Consider the following 20,070-nt stretch of genomic DNA (forward strand, 5'->3'; position numbering starts at 1 on the left):
TCTTTGTTCTAATATGACCCCAGAGAATTATCTTGCTCAGACTTGAGAAATCTGTGCTCCTGGGTGTCTGTCCATACAGGGCAGAGCAAGCCCAGATCATTAAACCCTCAGCTACTCCTTCAACTTATAATGGGTGACCACATTGCATATGATGTATGGTGTGTGTGCATATATGTGTATTTGGGATCTGTTGAGAGGTGGTGTCAAAACATACTGTTACTAGGAAGAGTTGAAGAGTTTCTGATGTAAACAGGAGCCCCAAGGCTGCAGAGCCCTTGTTTACTGAAGGTTCTTTTTTCCATTCTGCTAGAGACTATGGAGATCCTCCTTTGGGAATTTGGCCCAAGCTTTGATTCTTGGGGTTTCTCTTGGAGTGGGACTCACCACCACCCCCAAGCCTGCCTTGTGCATTATCCAGAGAAAAGCACACCAGCTGTGTGCTTTCAAGGCATCCTCCCACCTTCTGGGCAAGCAGAAGGCGGTGACAATGACAAGGGCAGATCATATCTGAGTCCTCAGTTCTGGTCTTGGGTTTGTAGTTCTGACTTTCCTCCTATGAGTCAAGACAGATGCTTCCTGGGAGGCCCTGCCCATGCAGAGTCCATGGTCCCCTGTGAAGTCATAAAGACCTGACTCCAAAGAGGACCTTTGCCTCCTCACTCCTTGTCCACCCTCCTCCACACCTCAGCATTCTCTACTCAAAGGGATGCATTTATAACCCAAAACGCTCTGTCCCCAGGAAGGTACGGCCAGAGAAGTGAGAAGAGAAAGCAAGGGAGATAAGACTCTTCTAAAGCTTTGAACCTAGGGCAGGAAGAAGGAGAGACTGAAATTAAATCTCAGGCCACTCAATCTCAGTCTGTGATATAATCTTATCCCCTAAGGTAATAATCAATTTGCCATTGAAAAGGGTCAGCTAGAGTAGAAGGGTGAGAGTCCCAGGTATTCCTTATAATGATTCCCACAACCACTGCTCATATCTCTAGAGACAACTTGCTCAGGAGAACCTTGCTGCTCAGACTGCAGGGTAGTAAATTATCACCTCTAGCCAAAAGAGCAGACAAGACGCTCTTTGTTTATGTCTTCTATTCTCTATCACAGTGCCTGGTAATTCCATATTCACCACAAGCCTACTATGTGATAACAAATCTTTCACTTTTCTTTTGCTCTCCCATTACCACATCTTTGCCTCCCCACCCCCACCCACTGCTACACCACACACTCACTCATTCAATAAGTATCCATTGAGTTTTCACTATAGGTTCAGTGAATAAAATAAGGCACAGTCCCTGCTCTCCCTGGAACTTGCAATCCACTCAGTTGGGGTGACATCAAGAATATTTACATGTTATCTGGTAACAGATAATATGCATGAGAGAGAAGTGAGGTCATGTGGGAGAAGGTAATGAGAGACCTGACCAAACCTGGACCCTTGAGAAAGTTTTCTGGAGAAAGGGACATTCATGCTGACATCTTCAGTAGGAATAAGAGCTGAAAAGGCAAGAGTGGAGAAGGAGAAGATGGTTACAGTAGTGCATGCCAAGGCCCTGAGGGAACCAGGAGTTCAGTGTGAAGGAAGGGTGGGTAGAGCAGGAAAGGAAGTCATAATGGTGAGCAGCAGTGAAATGCAAATGCCCTTTGGAAGCTTTGGAAAGGGTTTTGGCCTGAAAATGCCAGAAGTAACCTGGTCAGATACATATCTTAAAATAATATAGGAGAATGCATTATAGGGCAGCACTGAGGTATAAGGTGATGGACCTGGATGAAGGTGGTGGTAGGGACAGATGACACAGAATGAGTGTCACCATATTTATTTGGGGGCAAAACCAACTCTGCCTAGCTGTAGGAGCTTAGCAGAGGGGCTTGCCAAGAACAGTGCTCGGGTTCTTAGTTTCAGCAAGTGCACAGCAGTGGGGCAAGAGCTGGAGGGGACCCATTTATTGAGGTGGGCAGAAGATTTGATGGACACATGAGTTCTGACTTGATAGGTCAAGTGTGAGATATGGGTGTAAGATGTTTAAATGAGAATTTTGTGGAAAAAAGATGCATAGGGTTGGAAATAATGGAGAAAGGAGAAGTTTAGGGGTATTGGGGGTAATTAACATCATACAGTAGGCTGATAGTGCTGGAGAGAGAACAGAGACTACAAGAAGGGTGAATGATCATAAGACAAAACCCAGGACACCAGTGTTTAAATGCAGGGTGGAGGAGAGCAAACAGGCTAAGGAGATTGACATAGAGTGACAGAGTGGTGTTAGGGGAAAACCTCAAGAAAAAATTGCTGCCCAGAGCAAGGGAGGCTCCTTCAAGCAGAGGGTGTGACAGATGCCAGAAAACACTAAGGAGGTCAAGTACCATGAGGGCTATAAAGTAACTCTGGCCTAGGACTTAGCAACACGAAGGTCAAGGGTGACCTTCACAAGGACAGTTGCAGTAGAATCAGATTGGAATTGACAGAGGAGTGAGCAAGAGGGATGAGATGGAGAAGCTGAGGTCAGACAACTCTTGAAAGGTGAAAAGAATGGAGGAGTATGTGGGGTACTGGAAAAGTACTTATCTTTGCTTTTTACTTTTTCCCAAAGGGGAATGACTTGGCAAATTGAATGCTGATAGAAAGAATGCCATCAGCAGCAGTAAAAGAGAGACTGGTGAGCACAAGGCATTGCTCTGGAACCTGAGAAGGCTAGGCAACAGGGTCTAGGGTATAGGAGGGAGAACTGGCCTTCTCTTGGAGGAGCAAGCTACCCTATTGAATCAAGATGCAGATTAAGGTACATCCCTGGAGGATGAAGCAGATGCCAAGTGGTTTCCTATTTTATGGCTCCTATCTTCACTATGAAGAATGAGGCAAGTTCCTCCTTTAAGAGTGAGGGCAGCAAAGCAGAGATCAGAAGTTTAAAAAAGGATAAGGTATGAAAAAATGGAGAAGATACCTGATAGTGTTTGCCAAAGATTAGAATTTGGGGGAGCAAGGTTTGGAGATAATGAAAGACCTTCCATTCATGGTTGTGTTAGTCAGTTTTTCATTGCTATGACCAAAATAACTGATAAGAAAAACTTAGAAGAATAAAAGTTTATTTGGGGCTGATGGTTTCAGAGGTTCAGTCCATGGTCTGCCAATTCCCATTGCTCTCAGTCTGAGATGAGGCAGAATATCCTGGTGGAAGAGTTTGTCAGAAGAAAGCTGCCCAGAAACCTGGAAGCAAAGAGAGTGTAAGGAGACAGGAACAAAATATTTAATCCTCAAAACACCCCCCCCCCAGTGACCATCTACCTCAACCCCTAACCCCACATATGACTACAGTCACTATCAAATAATCTATTCAAATTAGTAATTCACTAAATGGATTAATCCATCAATTAGGCTCTTTTAATCTAATAATTTCACCTCAAATTAACGTAAGAGTTTTGGGGGTATACCTCATATCCAAACCAGTGGCCCTGCATGCTGAATGGAACTGATCCCCTCTCTCAAACCTACTCTTCCCCGTCTTTACATCCATCCTTGGTGCCACACCAACATCCAATTTCTAAGGTCCACAACACCATGTCAGCCCAGACTCAAGACTCCTGACCTCCTGACTGCAGTCACCAAGGGCAATTTACTCAAGATATCCCCACCAACCATCCCTTCTGTTTTAATTAGCTTTTTCACTGTTTTGACTTAAGACCTGACAAGAACAATTTTAGAAGAGGAAAAGTTTATATTAGGGTTCATGGTTTCAGAGTTCTTGGTCCTAGATAGCCAACTTCATTCCTCAGGGCTCGCTGTGAGGCAGAGAGCATCATGGCAGAAGAACTCAGTAGAAAGAAGGGGTTCACATGATGATCAGAGAGAGACTCTACTTACCAGATAAAAATATATATACCCCAAAGTCATGCCCCCAGGGACCCACTGCCTCCAGCCACACTCTACCCACCTTCAGGTACCACTAAATTAATCCCATCAGGGGATTCATTCACTGACTGGGTTAAAGCTCTAATAACCCAATCATTTCTCCTCTGAACCTTCTTGCATTTTCTCACACACGTGCTTTTGGAGGACACCTCACATTCAAACCATAATACCTCCTCTCTCTCCATGAACATCACAGCCATCAATGAATTCTCCATTACATCAGCACAGTTAGAAACACCAAACCAAAGCATGGAGCTTTTCATAACAAATACCCCATAACTGTCATTCAGATTTAATGAATACTCACATTTTGCTCTACTTATCTTAATTGCCCCCTTCTTAAGACAATGAAGAAAGTATACTCAAATCCTTGCCTTCACAACATATTTGTTTTGCATTTGATTCATATTTTCAATAGGTGGATAGTCAAATAATATAAGATTCAAAAGCTATGAGAGTTCATTCTTCTATCCAGTCTCCCAACCTTATTATCTGATGCTGTGAGTATATATTTAAAGGAAGAATGTGTCTCAGTCTCTGATTCAGTCAGGCTTAATCAAAATTGGAAAGAGTAGTTAGGCACCAACATATCAAGGACCTCATGGATTTTATAGTCTTCCATGTGCTTCAAAGAACCCATGAGAACCAAACTTGCATTGGTAATTCAGTTTTGCGTTAGTAAACTTTCCATTACTGTAACAAAAATACCCAAGAAAAACAGTTTAAAGGAGGAAAGATTTATTTTGGCTCATAGTTGCAGAGGTTTCAGTTCAAGGTAAGCTGGATCCATTGTTTCTGGGCCTATTGTGAGGCAGAACATCAGGGTGGAAGGATGTAACGGCGTAAAGATGCTCACCCCATGGCAGCCAGGAAGCAGAGAAAGGCAAAGTAAAAGAGAGGATTGCAGACAAGTTATAACCTTCCAGGACATGCCTCCAATGACCTACTTCCCCCAACTAGGCCCCACTTCCTAATAGCCCATTCACCTATAAATGCATCAATTGACTAATCCACTGATATGGTTAGCTCCCTTAAGATTCAATCACTTCTCAAAAGTTCTGCCTCCAAATACTGCTGCATTAGGGACAAATCCTTCAACACATGAGCCTCTGAAAGACATTCTGGACACAAACCATAACAGTGTTGTCTTTGGTTTGCTCTGACAAAATACCTTAGACTAGATAATCAACAACAGCATAAATTTATTGCTCATAGTAAGTAGAGGCCAGGATGCCCAAGATCAAAGCATGAGCAGATTCTCCAACTTGTGAGGGCCTGTTACTCCTGGGGGTACCTCCAATGTGTCCTCACATGACAGAAGAGACATAAGGTTCCCTCATGCCTCTTTAATAAGGGCACCAATCCCACTCATGAGGGTAGAGCACTCATGACATAATCACCTCCCAAAGGCCCACCTCATAACACCACCAAAATGCATATTAAAACATTTAGATCATTGCAAGTATTATTTGAACTGAGAGATTGGAGTTGACCCAGGTGTGTCTGATTCCTAGACCCATGTCTCTTTCTCTACCAAATCACCCAGGAGAATAACATGACACTGTGTCACAGTCGCAGCCGCTCTCAGGGTTGTGATAGTTGTGGGTAAGAGTTGTAAAGGCCTTGAGTGTCATTTCCACAGAACTTTTAACTCAGCAAGGTCTTGGTAAGTTCAGAACTGTCACACAAAACACCAGATGAGGGGGCTCTGTAGCACTAGTTGCTAATGCAGCCTGATTAGATTTATAGGGTCTAGAATAAGCAAAGCGCAAGTTCCTTCCCTCCTCTTGCTGTCATAACCTTCACTTTGCACCACTTCTTGCATACCCTGAGGCCCATGGGAGCTGGAAGTCTCTACCCATGGTTGTCATCAGCACCAAACCATATGGTGGGGAAAAAAAATGAATTCCCCATGTGGCTGAGCCAGTTTCATGTGCCTTTTGTACCAGTGGAGGAACATGAGTTGCCTCTGTCCAAATCCCACAGAAGCAAGTCACACTACCTGGACTTTGTCCTTGGTGTAGGTGTGGGGTGGTCTTAGCCAGACACTACTAGTCCTTCATTAAATACAAATTAAACCCCCAAGTTGCTTCTTGGTCAGTTCTTAGGTAGTAAGTACCACTGGGACTATAGGTATGAGAAAGACTATTCCTGGCTTTACGGTGTTAAGGAGCCAGTGGAGGAGGCAGACACATAATAAAACAAAGTTTAATAGTAATGCTTTAAATTTTGGACAACCAAGAAGAGAGAGCTCAGGCAGTATGGTGCCTACCACCCAGCTGCGTCTCTCTCCAGCTTCCTTATCACTCTGCTCCCACTCTTGTATGGGTTGTCTAACCTTCCTGTCACTACTCACTTTACTGAAACCTGACTTCCCACTCACAAGTCTTCAGCTTATCTCACCAAGAGTATCAGTGACCCTGAGCATCCCTCAGTCCGATGACTTCTCCTTCCCTCTTGTCCTCCCTTCTCCCTTGTTGAGAATATGCAAATAACACAACAATAAACAATGAACAACAATAAACAACTCAACAATAAAAGGGAAAACAATCCAATTAAAAAGTGGAAAAAGGATTTGACTAGATACTTCTCTAAAGACACACACACACACACACACACACACACAGTGCACAAGATGGACAACAAGCACATGCAAAGCACATGCTTAACATCATTGATCACAAGGGAAATAAAAATCTAAGTCATAAGAAGACACTTTACATCCACTAATAATATTAAAAAGACAGGAGGTTTTGTCAAGAATGTAAAGAAATTGGAACACTCATGCACTGCTGGTAGAAGTTTAAAATGTACATTCACTTTTTTAAACAATTTGGCAGTTTCTCAAAATGTTGAACATGAGTTAATATATGGTGAGAAATTCCACTCCTAGGTATATATCTGACAGAACTGAAAGTTTATGTCCATAAGAAAACTTGTACATGGATATACATAAAAGCAATATACACAAGTTAAGGAAATGAAAACAATCCAAATGTTCATTAGCTGATGAATAAAGAGATAAAAGGTGGTATAACCATGAAATGGAAAATTATGGGGCCATAAAAAGGGATGAATTACTGATACATGCTATTACATGAATGAACGTAGAAAACAGCATGCAATTTGAGAACAACTGGCCATAGAAGGCCACATATTGTATAATTTCACTTTTTTGAAAAGTGTAGAATAAGCAAACCTATAGAGACAGAATATAGATTAGTGTTTTTATGTGTTGGGGAAATGGAGATGGACTGCTATTTGGAATGGTCTCTTTGGAGATAGTGAAACTATGCTGCAATCAAATAGTAGTGATAGTTGTACAACTCTGTGATTAGACTGAAAACTTCTGAACTGTGATTTAAAGGGTAAATTTCATAGGATGTGAATTATAATCAAAAAAGCTTTTATGAACAAAAAGAAACAGTGAGTAGGCTAGAATGAATGGCACAGTGCAGGATGAGCTGGAGCTAATTACAGAGGTGCGATATCTGTAGAACGTGGAGAACCCTAAACATGGCAGTGACTGCAATGTTGTGCCTTGGCAGGGTACATGCACAAAGTGGGTCTGGAATGGGGAAAGTGAGCACCATCGTGTGATGTCTGCAGCCACCTGGGCTGGGTTCCAGAGTGTCTGTATTCAGGGAACTGAATAATTCCTGGTCTTGGTCTTAACACCATCTGCCATGTGCTGAACTAGAAAGGCCACCCAGGCACTGGAAAATGACTTAAAATGACTCACCCCTTGTCGGCCCTCATGATCCTAGAGATGTCTTATTTTCCAGGTCCTCTTTCTAGTCAACACCATCCAGGTGATATCCTGGCTCATAGTCATTCTCCCATGACAAGAATCCCAGCAGTGCAATGGTCACAGGGAATTCAACTCCTGGTCGCTGGTGACTGGTCTCTAGTCACACTAACACCAGCTGGGGTTTCTGATTCTCTCTTCTCTGAGCTACTGAAAGAACTACAAGCTGAGTCTGTCCATGACATTGATCTCTGACACTGGCTCCTGCCATTCCTGACATCTGGGTGTTTAACTGCACACAGAGGACATAAGCTGCCCCAATTCCCCTAACACGTCCCGTGTTGACTCCGTGAGCTGAAGAGGTCTCTCAGGTTTCTGACTGGAGCAGCTGAGTCCCTCATGGGCTGACAATCTCAGTCACCATGGATGTTCAGTCTCAGAGACAGAGGCCACCAAGCAGTCACCAGTGTCTTCAGTAAAGGAATATGGGCCAAATAGAACATTTTGGCAGATCCTCAATTGTGATATTCTCTAAGTTGCTTTCTCTCTCTGTCTCAGTCTTGATGAGGGATCAGGGCCAGGGTCACCCCAGGAAGTAGGAGACATGGTGTGGGGAGAAAGGAAGCTATCCCTCCCAGTAGTGCATCATATGAAGAACAAGGAAAATCCATGGATGACTTGTAGTTAGGGCCTGAGGGATGAGGTCCCATAGCTGAGGAGTTTCTCCTTCTGGTACAGTCTGAAAGTCTGACAAGGAACTCTTTGTGTCCAAACACCTCCCACATGGACACAGGGACTGCCTCCTGACTCTCCATTGCAGGGAGGGTTGCTCTGGCATTAACATAGCAGGAGTTTCACAGCCCAGCAAGGAAGACAGGGAGATGCACTGCTGGGATCCACTCAAGGAAGGGCCTGCAGCCCACTGTGTAAGTGCAGCTTCTACAGTGGATCGTTCAGTGACCTCCTCAGTTTCAGCCTCAGGAACCTGCCTTGCGCAACTGTGTACTTCCAGGGACAGACCTTATCTGGGAACAGAGGCAAAGCATATAGGCCATTTGGGCCTGATGCTGGACAACTCCAATGGCACTTCCTCCCCAGAGTGACCTGCTCCAATGACTGAGATTTGCTGATCCTGCAGCAAGGTCACCTTCCCTCTGCCCAGCCTGCTTTCCTCTTCTTCACACAGCTGTGATCCTTGATAAGCACTGGGTGTCCCCAACTCCATGTTCCGTATCATATTCTAGGGAACCCCCTGGAAGTGCCTGCAATACCAGCACAGGATCTGGGTAGCAAGGGCTTCCAAGTGCAGAATTTCTGCCCTACATGGGTATAAGTTGCCTCCAGGAGCTGAAGGTGGTTGTGGGAAAGGAGACAAAGCATTAGCTCTTGTTCTTGTAACCCAGAGCACACCTCCCTCTTCATGGACTGTCATAACCACCCACCTCCATATCCTGCAGGAGAAGGGCAAAGGAAGGAGTTCTGGTTGGTGAAATTCACCTACCAGGGCCTGTTCAAGGAGAAAGGGAATCGTTTAAGCCACAAGGGACTCAAATGTCATGGATGCAGCATGAAGTTTAAATCATAAGCAGAGCATATAAAGAGATTGCCTTTTCTTTGAGCATCTGAGAAACCCCCACACTTGCTCAAATGTAAATTCACATTGCCACTTTTGAGCCAATTTCATTTTATGTGGGGTTTTCAAGGAGGGCCTCTCAGACAGTCATCTATATTTCTCAGTTTTTTCCATGACCCCTCTTTGGTTTGCAGAGAAGGTGAGGAAGGTTAGAGGGAGAAGGGAAGGAAGAACAGAGGATACAGGAGACAGGGAGGATAGAACAAGGAAAAAGAAGAAAAGAAGGAGGAAAAAAGGAAGATTACATATAACTTGGGGAGTTTAAGGACAGACAGGCATGAGGATGGTTCTCATCACCCCAAGAAGAGGAAGAGTGTGATCAAGTCCATTCCTGGAAAGCCCAATGTCCGTTTCATGGTGAAGTTTGCATATTTGTGATTTCTTGTTTAAGTTCCCTAAAGCTAAGTAAGTCCCCAGGGATCAGGACCTTGGACCTGACCTGCCTTGATAAAGCATGAAGTATTTGGGCATTTGTAACTGTACTCTGATGGCTTTGCTTCTGGCCTCCACCTGCTTCCCCAGCTTAGGTCCAATGCCTGCACTAGTGGAGAGTATTCTGAGAAGGTTTAGCCCTCCCTTTCATCTTGCTTGCTTTCTGCCTCAAATCAATATCTGCAGGGAGCTGCTGGGACCCACAGTGGACATGCTGCCAATGTGCTGAGAGAGAGGCAAAGCAAGGCCACTCATGCGGGTGACAGGAAGGAACAATTTGTCCTAAGGTTTAGTTTGGTCTAAATAAAACCAGCTTTGTGGTGTGCAGTGAATTGAAATCTTGATGAAGAAAACTCTCAGGGTCAAAAATGAACTTAATCACATTCAGTGTTGGGGGGAGGTTGTTAAAAAGAACTTTCTTCCAGACCCAGGAAGTACTGCTCAAAGTGACACAGCGAGGGAGTAACAAAGTTGGTGACAGGAAGCAATTATTGCTCCTCACATGGCCCACCCTGTAAGAGTTTTAACTGGAGTACTCATAACAATGAAAGGGTGAAACACCAACTAAACAGTGTATGACGTAAATCACAGAGTGCGGATTGGGTCTCAGAACCAGGGGCACTGAGGGCCTCAACTATGACTTTAGACATTGTCTCCATTGTCTATTTAAACATAGATATGTTGTGGTGTGTGTGTGTGTGTGTGTGTGTGTGTGTGTGTGTGTGTGTTTAAAATGTAGTTTGGATAAATATAGGCATTTAAAACATAATTTTCCTTAAGCTGCTCTGACATTTTTCAAAAAATTTTCCAGCTAGACATGGTAGTGTACATCTGTAATACAAGCAATTTGGGAGGCTGAGGAAGGAAGATTGCAAGTTTGATGCCAACTTCAGAAATTTAGAGAGACCCTGTCTCAAAATAAAAGAATAAAAAAGATCTGGGAATGTGACTCAGTGGTAAAGTACCCCTGGGTTCAATCTTCAGGACTGAAATAAACAAAACAAAACAAAAATAAATTTTCCATACATCAGCAGTCTGAGGAGGAAAAAAAAGCAGCTGGTTTCAACCCTTCTCAACAATGAGAGGTCTGGAAAATTATTATATTAATCCATCATCAACTATTCAAATATTCATATAACGCCCACTGGGTGCAAGTATGAACAAGAAGTATAGATTATGCAGATTAGACATTTCAACCCTTTTAAAATAATTTCCTCTCCATATGGGTTCTGTTGTTTTAAACTTCAACCAAATGATACAACTTGTCATTGGCCTGCAGTGCTATTCCACTTCTCTGTGAGTTGCAGCACCCTGGGAGTTTCTGAAAGGCCAAAAAAAGTTTTAGAGTCTCCATGTACAGGTGGCAGCTCTATCCATGGGTCAGCTGCCTGGGACACACTGGACCTCCTAGCACCCTCATCCCTTACATCAAAGGGATCTTTACTTCAATTTTGTCCTCCATTTTGAACAATGAACAAAGGGGGTTTAGTGGGTTTGATAGAGATGTTCTTGTCCACCCTCATTGTTTGAGAAGCTTGTCTGATTGTCAACTAATGGTGGGTTGATGTCAGGATAGAATTCGAACTCAGTTCTCCTGACTCCTGCTCCTGCATAATTTCTAGTAAAATGCACTTAGTTGTGTGGATCAGCCCAAGTCCGTATGAGTTTTTCCAGGAGGAAAGTGTATGCTACCACCACCACCACCCCACTTTAGCCCTCCAAGCAGTGGATCCAGGTCTTTGTTATTGACAACAGTGAATCCAAAGTGTCAGTCTAAAGAGTATCCTTCCCTGGTAGGAAGTTCTCATCCGATTCTAACATCCTCAGCTCCTCCCCTCTCAAACACCACCAGTCTTTGCTCACCTGCATTTGTTCCCATGAGTTCTACTTTCCTGCCTGATATCAGGAATTGACTACTATTGATTGGATGGTCAGCCCATCCACATCTGCCAAAGAGCCCATCCATCTTCACTGCCTCAAGGATTTGGTGCCTGCAGTTCTCTTCTCCCCTGCATCAACAGTTGTCCCATTGCCACTGGATGGTTCCTGACAGTCGTGATACTAAACTCAGAGGTGACAGAGTGGGAGTGCACTTGAACAGGATGGTGACTCTACAGGCAAGGACTATGGTTGTCTGAGTGTGACAACCAAGTTAGAAACTATCTTCCCCTCACTCAGTCCACACACTCATCCATGCAAACATTTATCTGTGACCATTATGTCCCAGGTTCCATTTCAGGACCAGGGGATATAGCAAGAATAATCATAATCTGAACTTCCTAGAACTTAGAGTTTACTGGTGGATGGAGGACTGGCTACAGACAAGTCAAAAAAGGGTATTCAGGAAGTGACCAGTGAAATAAGAACAAACAGGACAAGGGGCACAGAGAATAGTGGGACATGGGAGGTGGAGGGTGGATTTGCTGTTCATGAGGTGTCACCAGGGAAGGTCTGTGCCAGGGACTTTCCATTAGATCCCACCTCAGATGTCACCTCCAGGAAGCTTGTTTCTTCTTGGACTTTGGACTCTGACTTCCTAGGTTCAAATCCCATCTCTGCGTCAGCTGCATAACAAACTCAAACAAGTTAACACCTTAGATTCTTCAGCTTTAAGATGCAAATTATAATGGGTCTTACCTGATGAGGTTGTTATGATAAATAAGTTAATATAGTGCATGTGGAGCCCAAGGAATCGTACCTGCCCACAATACTTTTTTTGCTGACTCTCGTATTTTGTGCTTTCATTTTTTTGCTTTCTATTTCTCTTTTTCCCAATTATTCTTTGCTATGTTACTAACATTTTTCATGCTACTTTTTTTTTCTCATGTGTTTCAGAAGCTATACATCTTATTTTATTACACTAGTTATTACCTTTAAGGAAAAACATAGAGTTGAACTTGTGTTTTTCTGCTTAAGTGAAAAATAAAACAAGATAAAAATTTAATATGCTTTTAAGGCTTTCATTTGCTCCTTCATTTAACACTATATTGTATCAAAAAAAGAATCTTTGCTCTTAAATCCAGATTACTATTAGCAGACTTTTTTTCTATAATTTTTGAAGATACATTTAATGTTTGCAGCAAGTTAATATCTATGTTAATAGAGACTGTTTAAACACTATCTATGCATTGTACATTTTTAACTTTTATAATTTGTCTCCACATTCTTGAAGTCTTAATTCTATCAGTTTCCTTTTGGGGACGATGGAGCAAGCAGAGCACAGTCAGCTCTCCACTAAAAATTGATTCTTTCTTAGGGAGGCAGAGAGGGCAAAGGTGAAGAGCATGGACTCTGGGGCCAGACTGCTGGATTCTAGGCCAACCCTACTCTCTCCTACTGTACTGTGGTCATACCTCTACCAAGGCCTCATCTGGAGTGGAAGGCACTTACTTCTCTTTGCCTTGACTTTGACTATGGACGTGTGGCTTATGTTGACCAGTGATAGATTCGTCAAAATGAAAAGATATCAGTTCTACATTTGAACTTCAAAAGGCTATTTCTGCTTTCCTTCTTGCCCCTCTGCTTGCAGTAGGAGAACAGAAGCCCTTGTTCACATATAGGTCTCAGACTGAGAGTGACAGATGTGTACATCCTCTCTGTCAACCAGCAGAGCTGTGATGAGTAGTGCTGTCTCACCTTGTCCCTCCTGGATCTGCCAAACCCAGCAACCACAGATGTGTGAGTTCCAACGAATGACAGTGTGATGGTAATTTTATGTGTCAACCTGAGTGGGCCACAGGGAGCCCAGGCCAAACACAGTTTCTGGGTATGCCTATGAGAATGTCTTTGGACATGAACTGTGTAAAGCATATGGCTTTCCCAATGTGGGTGGGCATCATCCAATCCACTGAGGGCCTGGAAAGAACAAAAGGTAGAGGAAGGAGAAATTTATCCCCTTTTTCCTGCTTTCCTGCTTGAGTTGGAACATATCATCCACTATTCCTCTGCCCTTGAACTGTAATTTTTACCATTGGCTCTCCTGGTTGTCAGGCCTTTGGATTTGGACTAAATTATATCAAATTTCCTGGGTGTTCAACTTGCAGATGGAAGACCATGGGACTTTTCAATCTGCATATCATGTTACCCGATTTCTCACAAATCTCATATCTCTCTAATATTCTCTCTATATATGTATATTAGATAGATAGATAGATAGATAGATAGATAGATAGATAGATAGATAGATAGATATAGAGATAGATATATCTGTCTTTCCCACTTATGGTTCCATTTCTCTGGAGAATCCTGCTAATATACTAGTTTTGAGGTAGTATGTTATGAAATAATAGGTAACCAGAACATAGGAATTCTCCTAGAAAGGATAAACAAATGGTATATTTTCTGAACTCTTTCACATTAGAAAGATCTTGGGCTCTATTGTCTTTGGGCATATAACATTGTGAAGAAGCAACTGAATTTTACCTTTTACCCTTGATAGTTCACTTCTCTCAACTTCCTGACATACCCCCGATGGGATGCTTGACGATTTCTTTTTTTCTTCAGGATGTCTGGGTACAGATCTACTTCCTTTGTCCTTGCTCTTTCAATTCTGTACTCCTGTTTTTTGTTTTTGTTTTCCTCTACACAGACAATTGTTTTTTTCTTTAAATATTTTTCCTTCCCAATGTCCTCTGTCCTCTGTTCTGGAATCACTTTTGCACCCTAATTGGAGCTTATACCATGATCTTCACACTCAACCATAGAACCTTTTCTCCTGCACTGTGAGAAAAAGTGGCTGAGTTCATTTTCTTATACTGTGATGTTGTTTCTGCAAAACAAAATCTGTTTTCTGTCCACCCTGAATGTTCCCACTAACTTTTATCACCTCTGAATTTTAAAATTTCACAATAGCATTCTACATCTGAAAGCAATCTTTCTTGTTGTGGAATTGTTGTCTCTCCTTTTGTATAGATTTTTCCACGTAGTATCATTAAAAAGGGAAATTAGAGATTTTTGGGGGATTTTTTAAAAATCATTTTTCCTCCTCTTTCTTAAATTAAATGTGTTTCCATGGAGTAATCATGCTTTTATTCAATAGGTTGGTTCATTCTTATGGAATAAGTAGGTACAAATATGAACAAGATGGGCTCTGGTGTCAGACTGCTGGGTTCAAGGCCAGCTCTACTACTTTGGGCCATGTGGCCTAGGGTAAGTGACCTGATTGCTCAGAGTCTGTTACATCTTTTAAGAGGGGACAACCATAGCTCCTGCCTCATTAGAAAGTTATGGTAATGACATGAGTTTAATATTCATTTAGCCTTTAGGACAGTCCTGACACTGAGTATCACTATATCCACATATGATGAAGAAAATGAAGGTGTGGATTCTGTCACATTTCTCTTTGCCCATTTTCATCTTTGCCTAGTACTGAGAGTTTACATGGGATCAACCCTACTTAAAGGGGAAGCAGAAACTTAAGCTATGTGTATTTCTGCATTGCTGCTTGGTGGTCTGGTGGGCCAGGAACAAAAGGTGTACAGCGCCACAAGCAGAGAAGTTCTCAGCAGGCTGTTGGTTGCTGTCTCATAGTCATGGCAGCTCCTGGTGAGCAGGATGGAACATCCTGATCCAGTTGTGTCCCTATGTTCCTCAGCTCACACCTGCATTAAGGGCAGACCTTAGAAAGCCTATGGCCATCCCAAACAGATACTGACTGTTTGCAAAGGTTTTTTTGTTTACACCATATCCACCTTTGCCCCCAGTCTCTACTGTACACAACAAGAGGAGTAGATCACAGATGGAGAGTCCTGGAAAGGTGAGCAGTTCATTAGTTCTTAGTAACACCTAAAGAAATTTCTTTCATTTCTGACTTTGTTGATGGCCCTCTTTTATCTGGCATCTTTGCAGACTTTTTTCTTTAAAAACTATATATATATAGTTTTCTTTAAAACTATATATATTATTATTTTCTTAATTTCAGCCAGAATTTAGGAAGATACAGTGCTTAACTGTGAATTCAAATCTGTCTTTTTGGAAAGGACAGTTATCATCCCCTAACTGGTCCTCTTGGCCCAGTCTCCTCCCTCTCCTTCCATCTGTCTCACTGCAGGTGAAGGAACTTCTCCATGCAGCCTGCCGGTCTCTTTCCTTCATGGCATCTGCCGCATGATAGACCAACAACTCAGCAAGGACATGGGCCCCCATACTCTGGCTTGCTGGACTTGAGATTTTCCTTCTCTGTCTTTCCCCTTTCTCCAACCACACCGAGTCACTGTGCCTCTAGTACCTTTTGACTTCTTGTGTGCTGACAACAGTCCTTACACCCATCCTCCTAGGCCTGCCAAACTCCTGCCTTTCCACAACCCCAGGTGAGCTCAGGTGTCCAACCTCGAGGTTCTCAGCATCCATGATGGCTTCGCTTCTGCATTTACTGTCATTTTATTATTTATCTACAAGCCTGTTCCCATCCTGGACTGTTAGTCCTTGGAGAGTAAAAACAGTCCTTTTTAGTTTTAGGATCTTAGTGCCTGACAGAGGGCTTAATTAACCTATTTAATGGATTTTTTCTGAGCGTTTGACATCCCCCAGAGTCCTTAGTGATAGTTATGCTGTTTTAGTCAGATTTTTCACCACTGTGACCAAAAAAAAAAAAAAAAAACCTGACAAGAACAACACAAGGAGGGAAAGTTCATTTTGGCTCATAATTTCAGAGTTTCAGTCCATGGTCAACCAACTTGATAGCTCTGGGCCTGAGATGAGGTAGAACATCACTGCAGAAGGGCATGGTGTAGGAAAGCAGCTCAAGACCAGAGAACAAGGAAGAAGAGGGAGCTCCACTCACCAGGGATAAAATATAAACCCCACCATCAAACCCCCAGTGACCCAACTCTTCCAGCCACAACCCACCTGTGTATTTATCCAGTTAATTTACACCAGCAGATTAATTCACTGATTAGGCTACAACTCACACAATCTAACCACTTCATACCTGAACATTCCTGCATTGTCTCACATATGAACTTTTGGGAGACACCTCATTTCCAAACAATAACACATGCTTTCTGGGTTAACCACCTGCTTTCACCATTCCTGGAAATAGCAATGTGATTATCTTCTCCCTCTAACACTGGGTCCTGCCCATGGAACCACCTCTTCTGGCCAGTTTCCTCACTATTCTCTCTAAGTTTAACAGAGTAACCCTCCCAAAGGGGTTTGTATAATGTCCTGAGACCACAGAAATACTCAGACACCTGGAACCATGATCTGCAGAGAGTCATAGAGGTGACAGAATCATTCACAGGTCATGTGAAGTGCATCAGATGCACAGTCTTCCAGCAGCTTGGCCATCTGTATTTAAACCTCACATATCATTGAGAACATCCTGAACTTCAGTGTATGAAGGGTATGACTTTGGTATGACTTTACTGCTCATTTCTAATGTGATTTGTTGTTGAGTGAGGATTGATAATCACCGGTTTCCCTGTAAAAGACCAGTCAGCTGAACATCCCCTGGGGGGATATGTAACGGTCACAAGTGGTTAGGTGATCTGGTCAATGTGTTCAGGCATGAATGTTGCAGAGTAGAGCACTGGGGCAGAGGTGGGTGTGAAAAGAGGAGCTCAAGGAAGGGAGAAAGGAGGCTGCTTACAGAAGTTCATCAAAGTCAAGCAAATACACTGCAATTCATAGGAGCACATCCACAAAGCTAAGAAGTGGAAGAGCCCAAGTGTCCATTGACAGATGAATGGATAAACACAATGTGGTACATACATATGATGGGATATCATTCAGTCTTAAAAGGAAGGACATTTTGAAACAAATTATAACATGAGTGAAACAAAGAACTTATGGTAAGTGAGGTAAACTAGTCACCAATGGATAAATATACCATATGATTAACTCATATGAGATACATAGAGTGGTCAAATTCATAGAGACAGAAAGTGGAATGGTGGCTGCCAATGGTGGAGGAAGGGGAAATGGGGAATGTTTTGTTTAAAAATATACAAATTGAGTTTTATACAAAGAAAAGTTCTGAAGATTGGTTGCACAACAATGAGAATGTACTTAACTCTACTGGAGAGTATACTATAAAATTATTATGACAGGGCTGGAGATTTAGCTAGCTCAGTGGTAGAGTATATGCTTAGCATGCCTGAGACCCAGGGTTCAAATCCCAAGGGAGGAAAAATTAAGATGGCAAATTTTCTGTTATTATTTTTTAACCATAAGAAAAAAAAAGTCAAGTAAGCTGAATAAAGAATAATTAAGTGGTCTGTAAGACTTGAGCAGGGAGTGAAGATTTGAGATCTGAAAGGAACTTGGGGAATTACACTGGGTCTAAAGTTTGTCTAGGAATGTGGGAAACTCTCATTAAGACCAATGACGACTTTTTACAGTAACACAGAGCTGGAATATTTAAAGGAAAAGAATTTACTTCCAAGATCTACTTGTTTATTTATCTTTATTTATTTAAAGTATTCAACTCAGCTTATGAATATTAGTATATGTGTAAAATACAAAAATATAAAAATGAATTTGTGTACATGTGAAATAAACCTGCTTTTAAGAGAAATAGAAATTCAAATAGAAGGATTTTCTATTAGAACACATGACTATTACTCAGAACAAGTTCAATTGCATATAACAGAGACCCAGATATTGAAATAGTAGAAGTGTATTTCACTTGCTTTACAATCTAAGCTGGTCAGACACCATGATCCACAACTGTAATACCAGCAACTCAGGAGACTAAGATAGTAGGATCACAAGTTTGAGTCCAGCATCAAAACTTAGCAAGACCCTCTATCAAAACAAAGAATAAAAAGAGCTAAGGATGTAATTCAGTGGTAAAGCACCCCTGGGTTCAGTCCCCAAATAAAAGCATAGGCTGTTACCATAGCTCTGTTCACAGTCATCAATCACACTAGTGAGTCTCCAGTCAACATGTCCTGTCAATGCTGACTGACTCCCTTCAGCCAGTAAAATTGGGTGCTGTTTCTGGGCATAGACCTTAAGAGGCCTGGCAGCTTTGTCTTGTCACTATTTGGGGATTCAACTTTCATATAAAGAAGCTCAGATGAGATAATTGAATTATGAGAGACTGCTTGGAGAAAGAGAGAAAGAAATGGGGGATCCAGCCAGTCCCCAACCTATTCCAGCACCCTCCACACCAGTCAAGATACCAAATCTGGCTACTCCTGAACATAGCTACCTACATACCTGCTGCCAACAGTATCCAGTAGCAGAATGGCACAACTGATGTTTTTAATGTGAGAAACATTAAAATTTTGTTTGAAGTCACTAAGTGCTGGGGTGATTTGTCATGCAACAATAGATAACTATTAAGCAGGGAACAAATACCAGGGGACAATTGGGAGTCTCATTCATGGAATTTCATGAGCTCTTCTGTTTTTATGGCTACCAGGCATACACATAGTGCAGCACTGATCCTAAAAGACGTCTTAGGCCAAGGCTGAGAGTTTGCCATGGCCCTGAGTGTGAGAGCAGCCAGCCTAACACAAAGTCTGTGGTACATCCCTCACAAACACATGTGAGAACCAGGAACTAGTCCCTGGATCAGAACAGCATCTGGGGAGCAGATTCCACTACTGGGTCAGTGGTTTGCCACTACTAAGGACAAGAGAAAGAATGTGGCACTAACCATCCATTGAAAACTAAGACTGAGGGGTGGCCTCTTTCCAAAATCTGCAAGGAATTCCAGTTTTAATAAACATAGTGGGAAGGGGAAAAGAAAACAAGAAAAAACAGCTGGGGATGTAGCTCAGTAGCAGAGCACCCCTGGGTTAAATCTCCAGCATTCAAAAAGAAAGAAGATAGAGAAAGAAAGAGAGAGAGGGGGGAAGGAAGGAAGGAAGGAAGGAAGGAAGGAAGGAAGGAAGGAAGGAAGGAAGGAAGGAAGGAAGGAAGGAAGGAAAGAAAGAAAGAAAGAAAGAAAGAAAGAAAGAAAGAAAGAAAAGAAAAGAAAGAAAAAGGAATATAGTGATATTCAGTTAAGTTGCTACAAAAGCAATCTCCCCTCGAACACCCCAAACCTGCAGTGAAAAGCCTGAGAGACTCAGACTAGGTGACATCTGCCACATTGGGGAAGTTGAAAGACAAGGAACTGGTTCTGCTTATATCAGAGCAGATTGGAGAGAGGAGACTATAGGAGGTGAGAGGCAAGTAGCAGGGCATTGGGCATGGAACACAGACTGCCAGACTTCCTCTTCTGATGGCTCAACTTACAGTTCTGTGACTTCCTGATGGTGTGAAATGATACAAGTTCAGCAGGAATTTTTTAATTTGAATATTTTCTCTGACTAGCCACCTGCAGTACAATCATCTCTCCACATGCTGGATAAACTGTGACTGCTCCCAGCCAACACCACCATCACAAGGAGCACAACTAATGTCCCA

The sequence above is a fragment of the Sciurus carolinensis genome, chromosome 2 (assembly GCF_902686445.1).
Source record: "Sciurus carolinensis chromosome 2, mSciCar1.2, whole genome shotgun sequence".
Classification (NCBI taxonomy): Eukaryota; Metazoa; Chordata; class Mammalia; order Rodentia; family Sciuridae; genus Sciurus; species Sciurus carolinensis.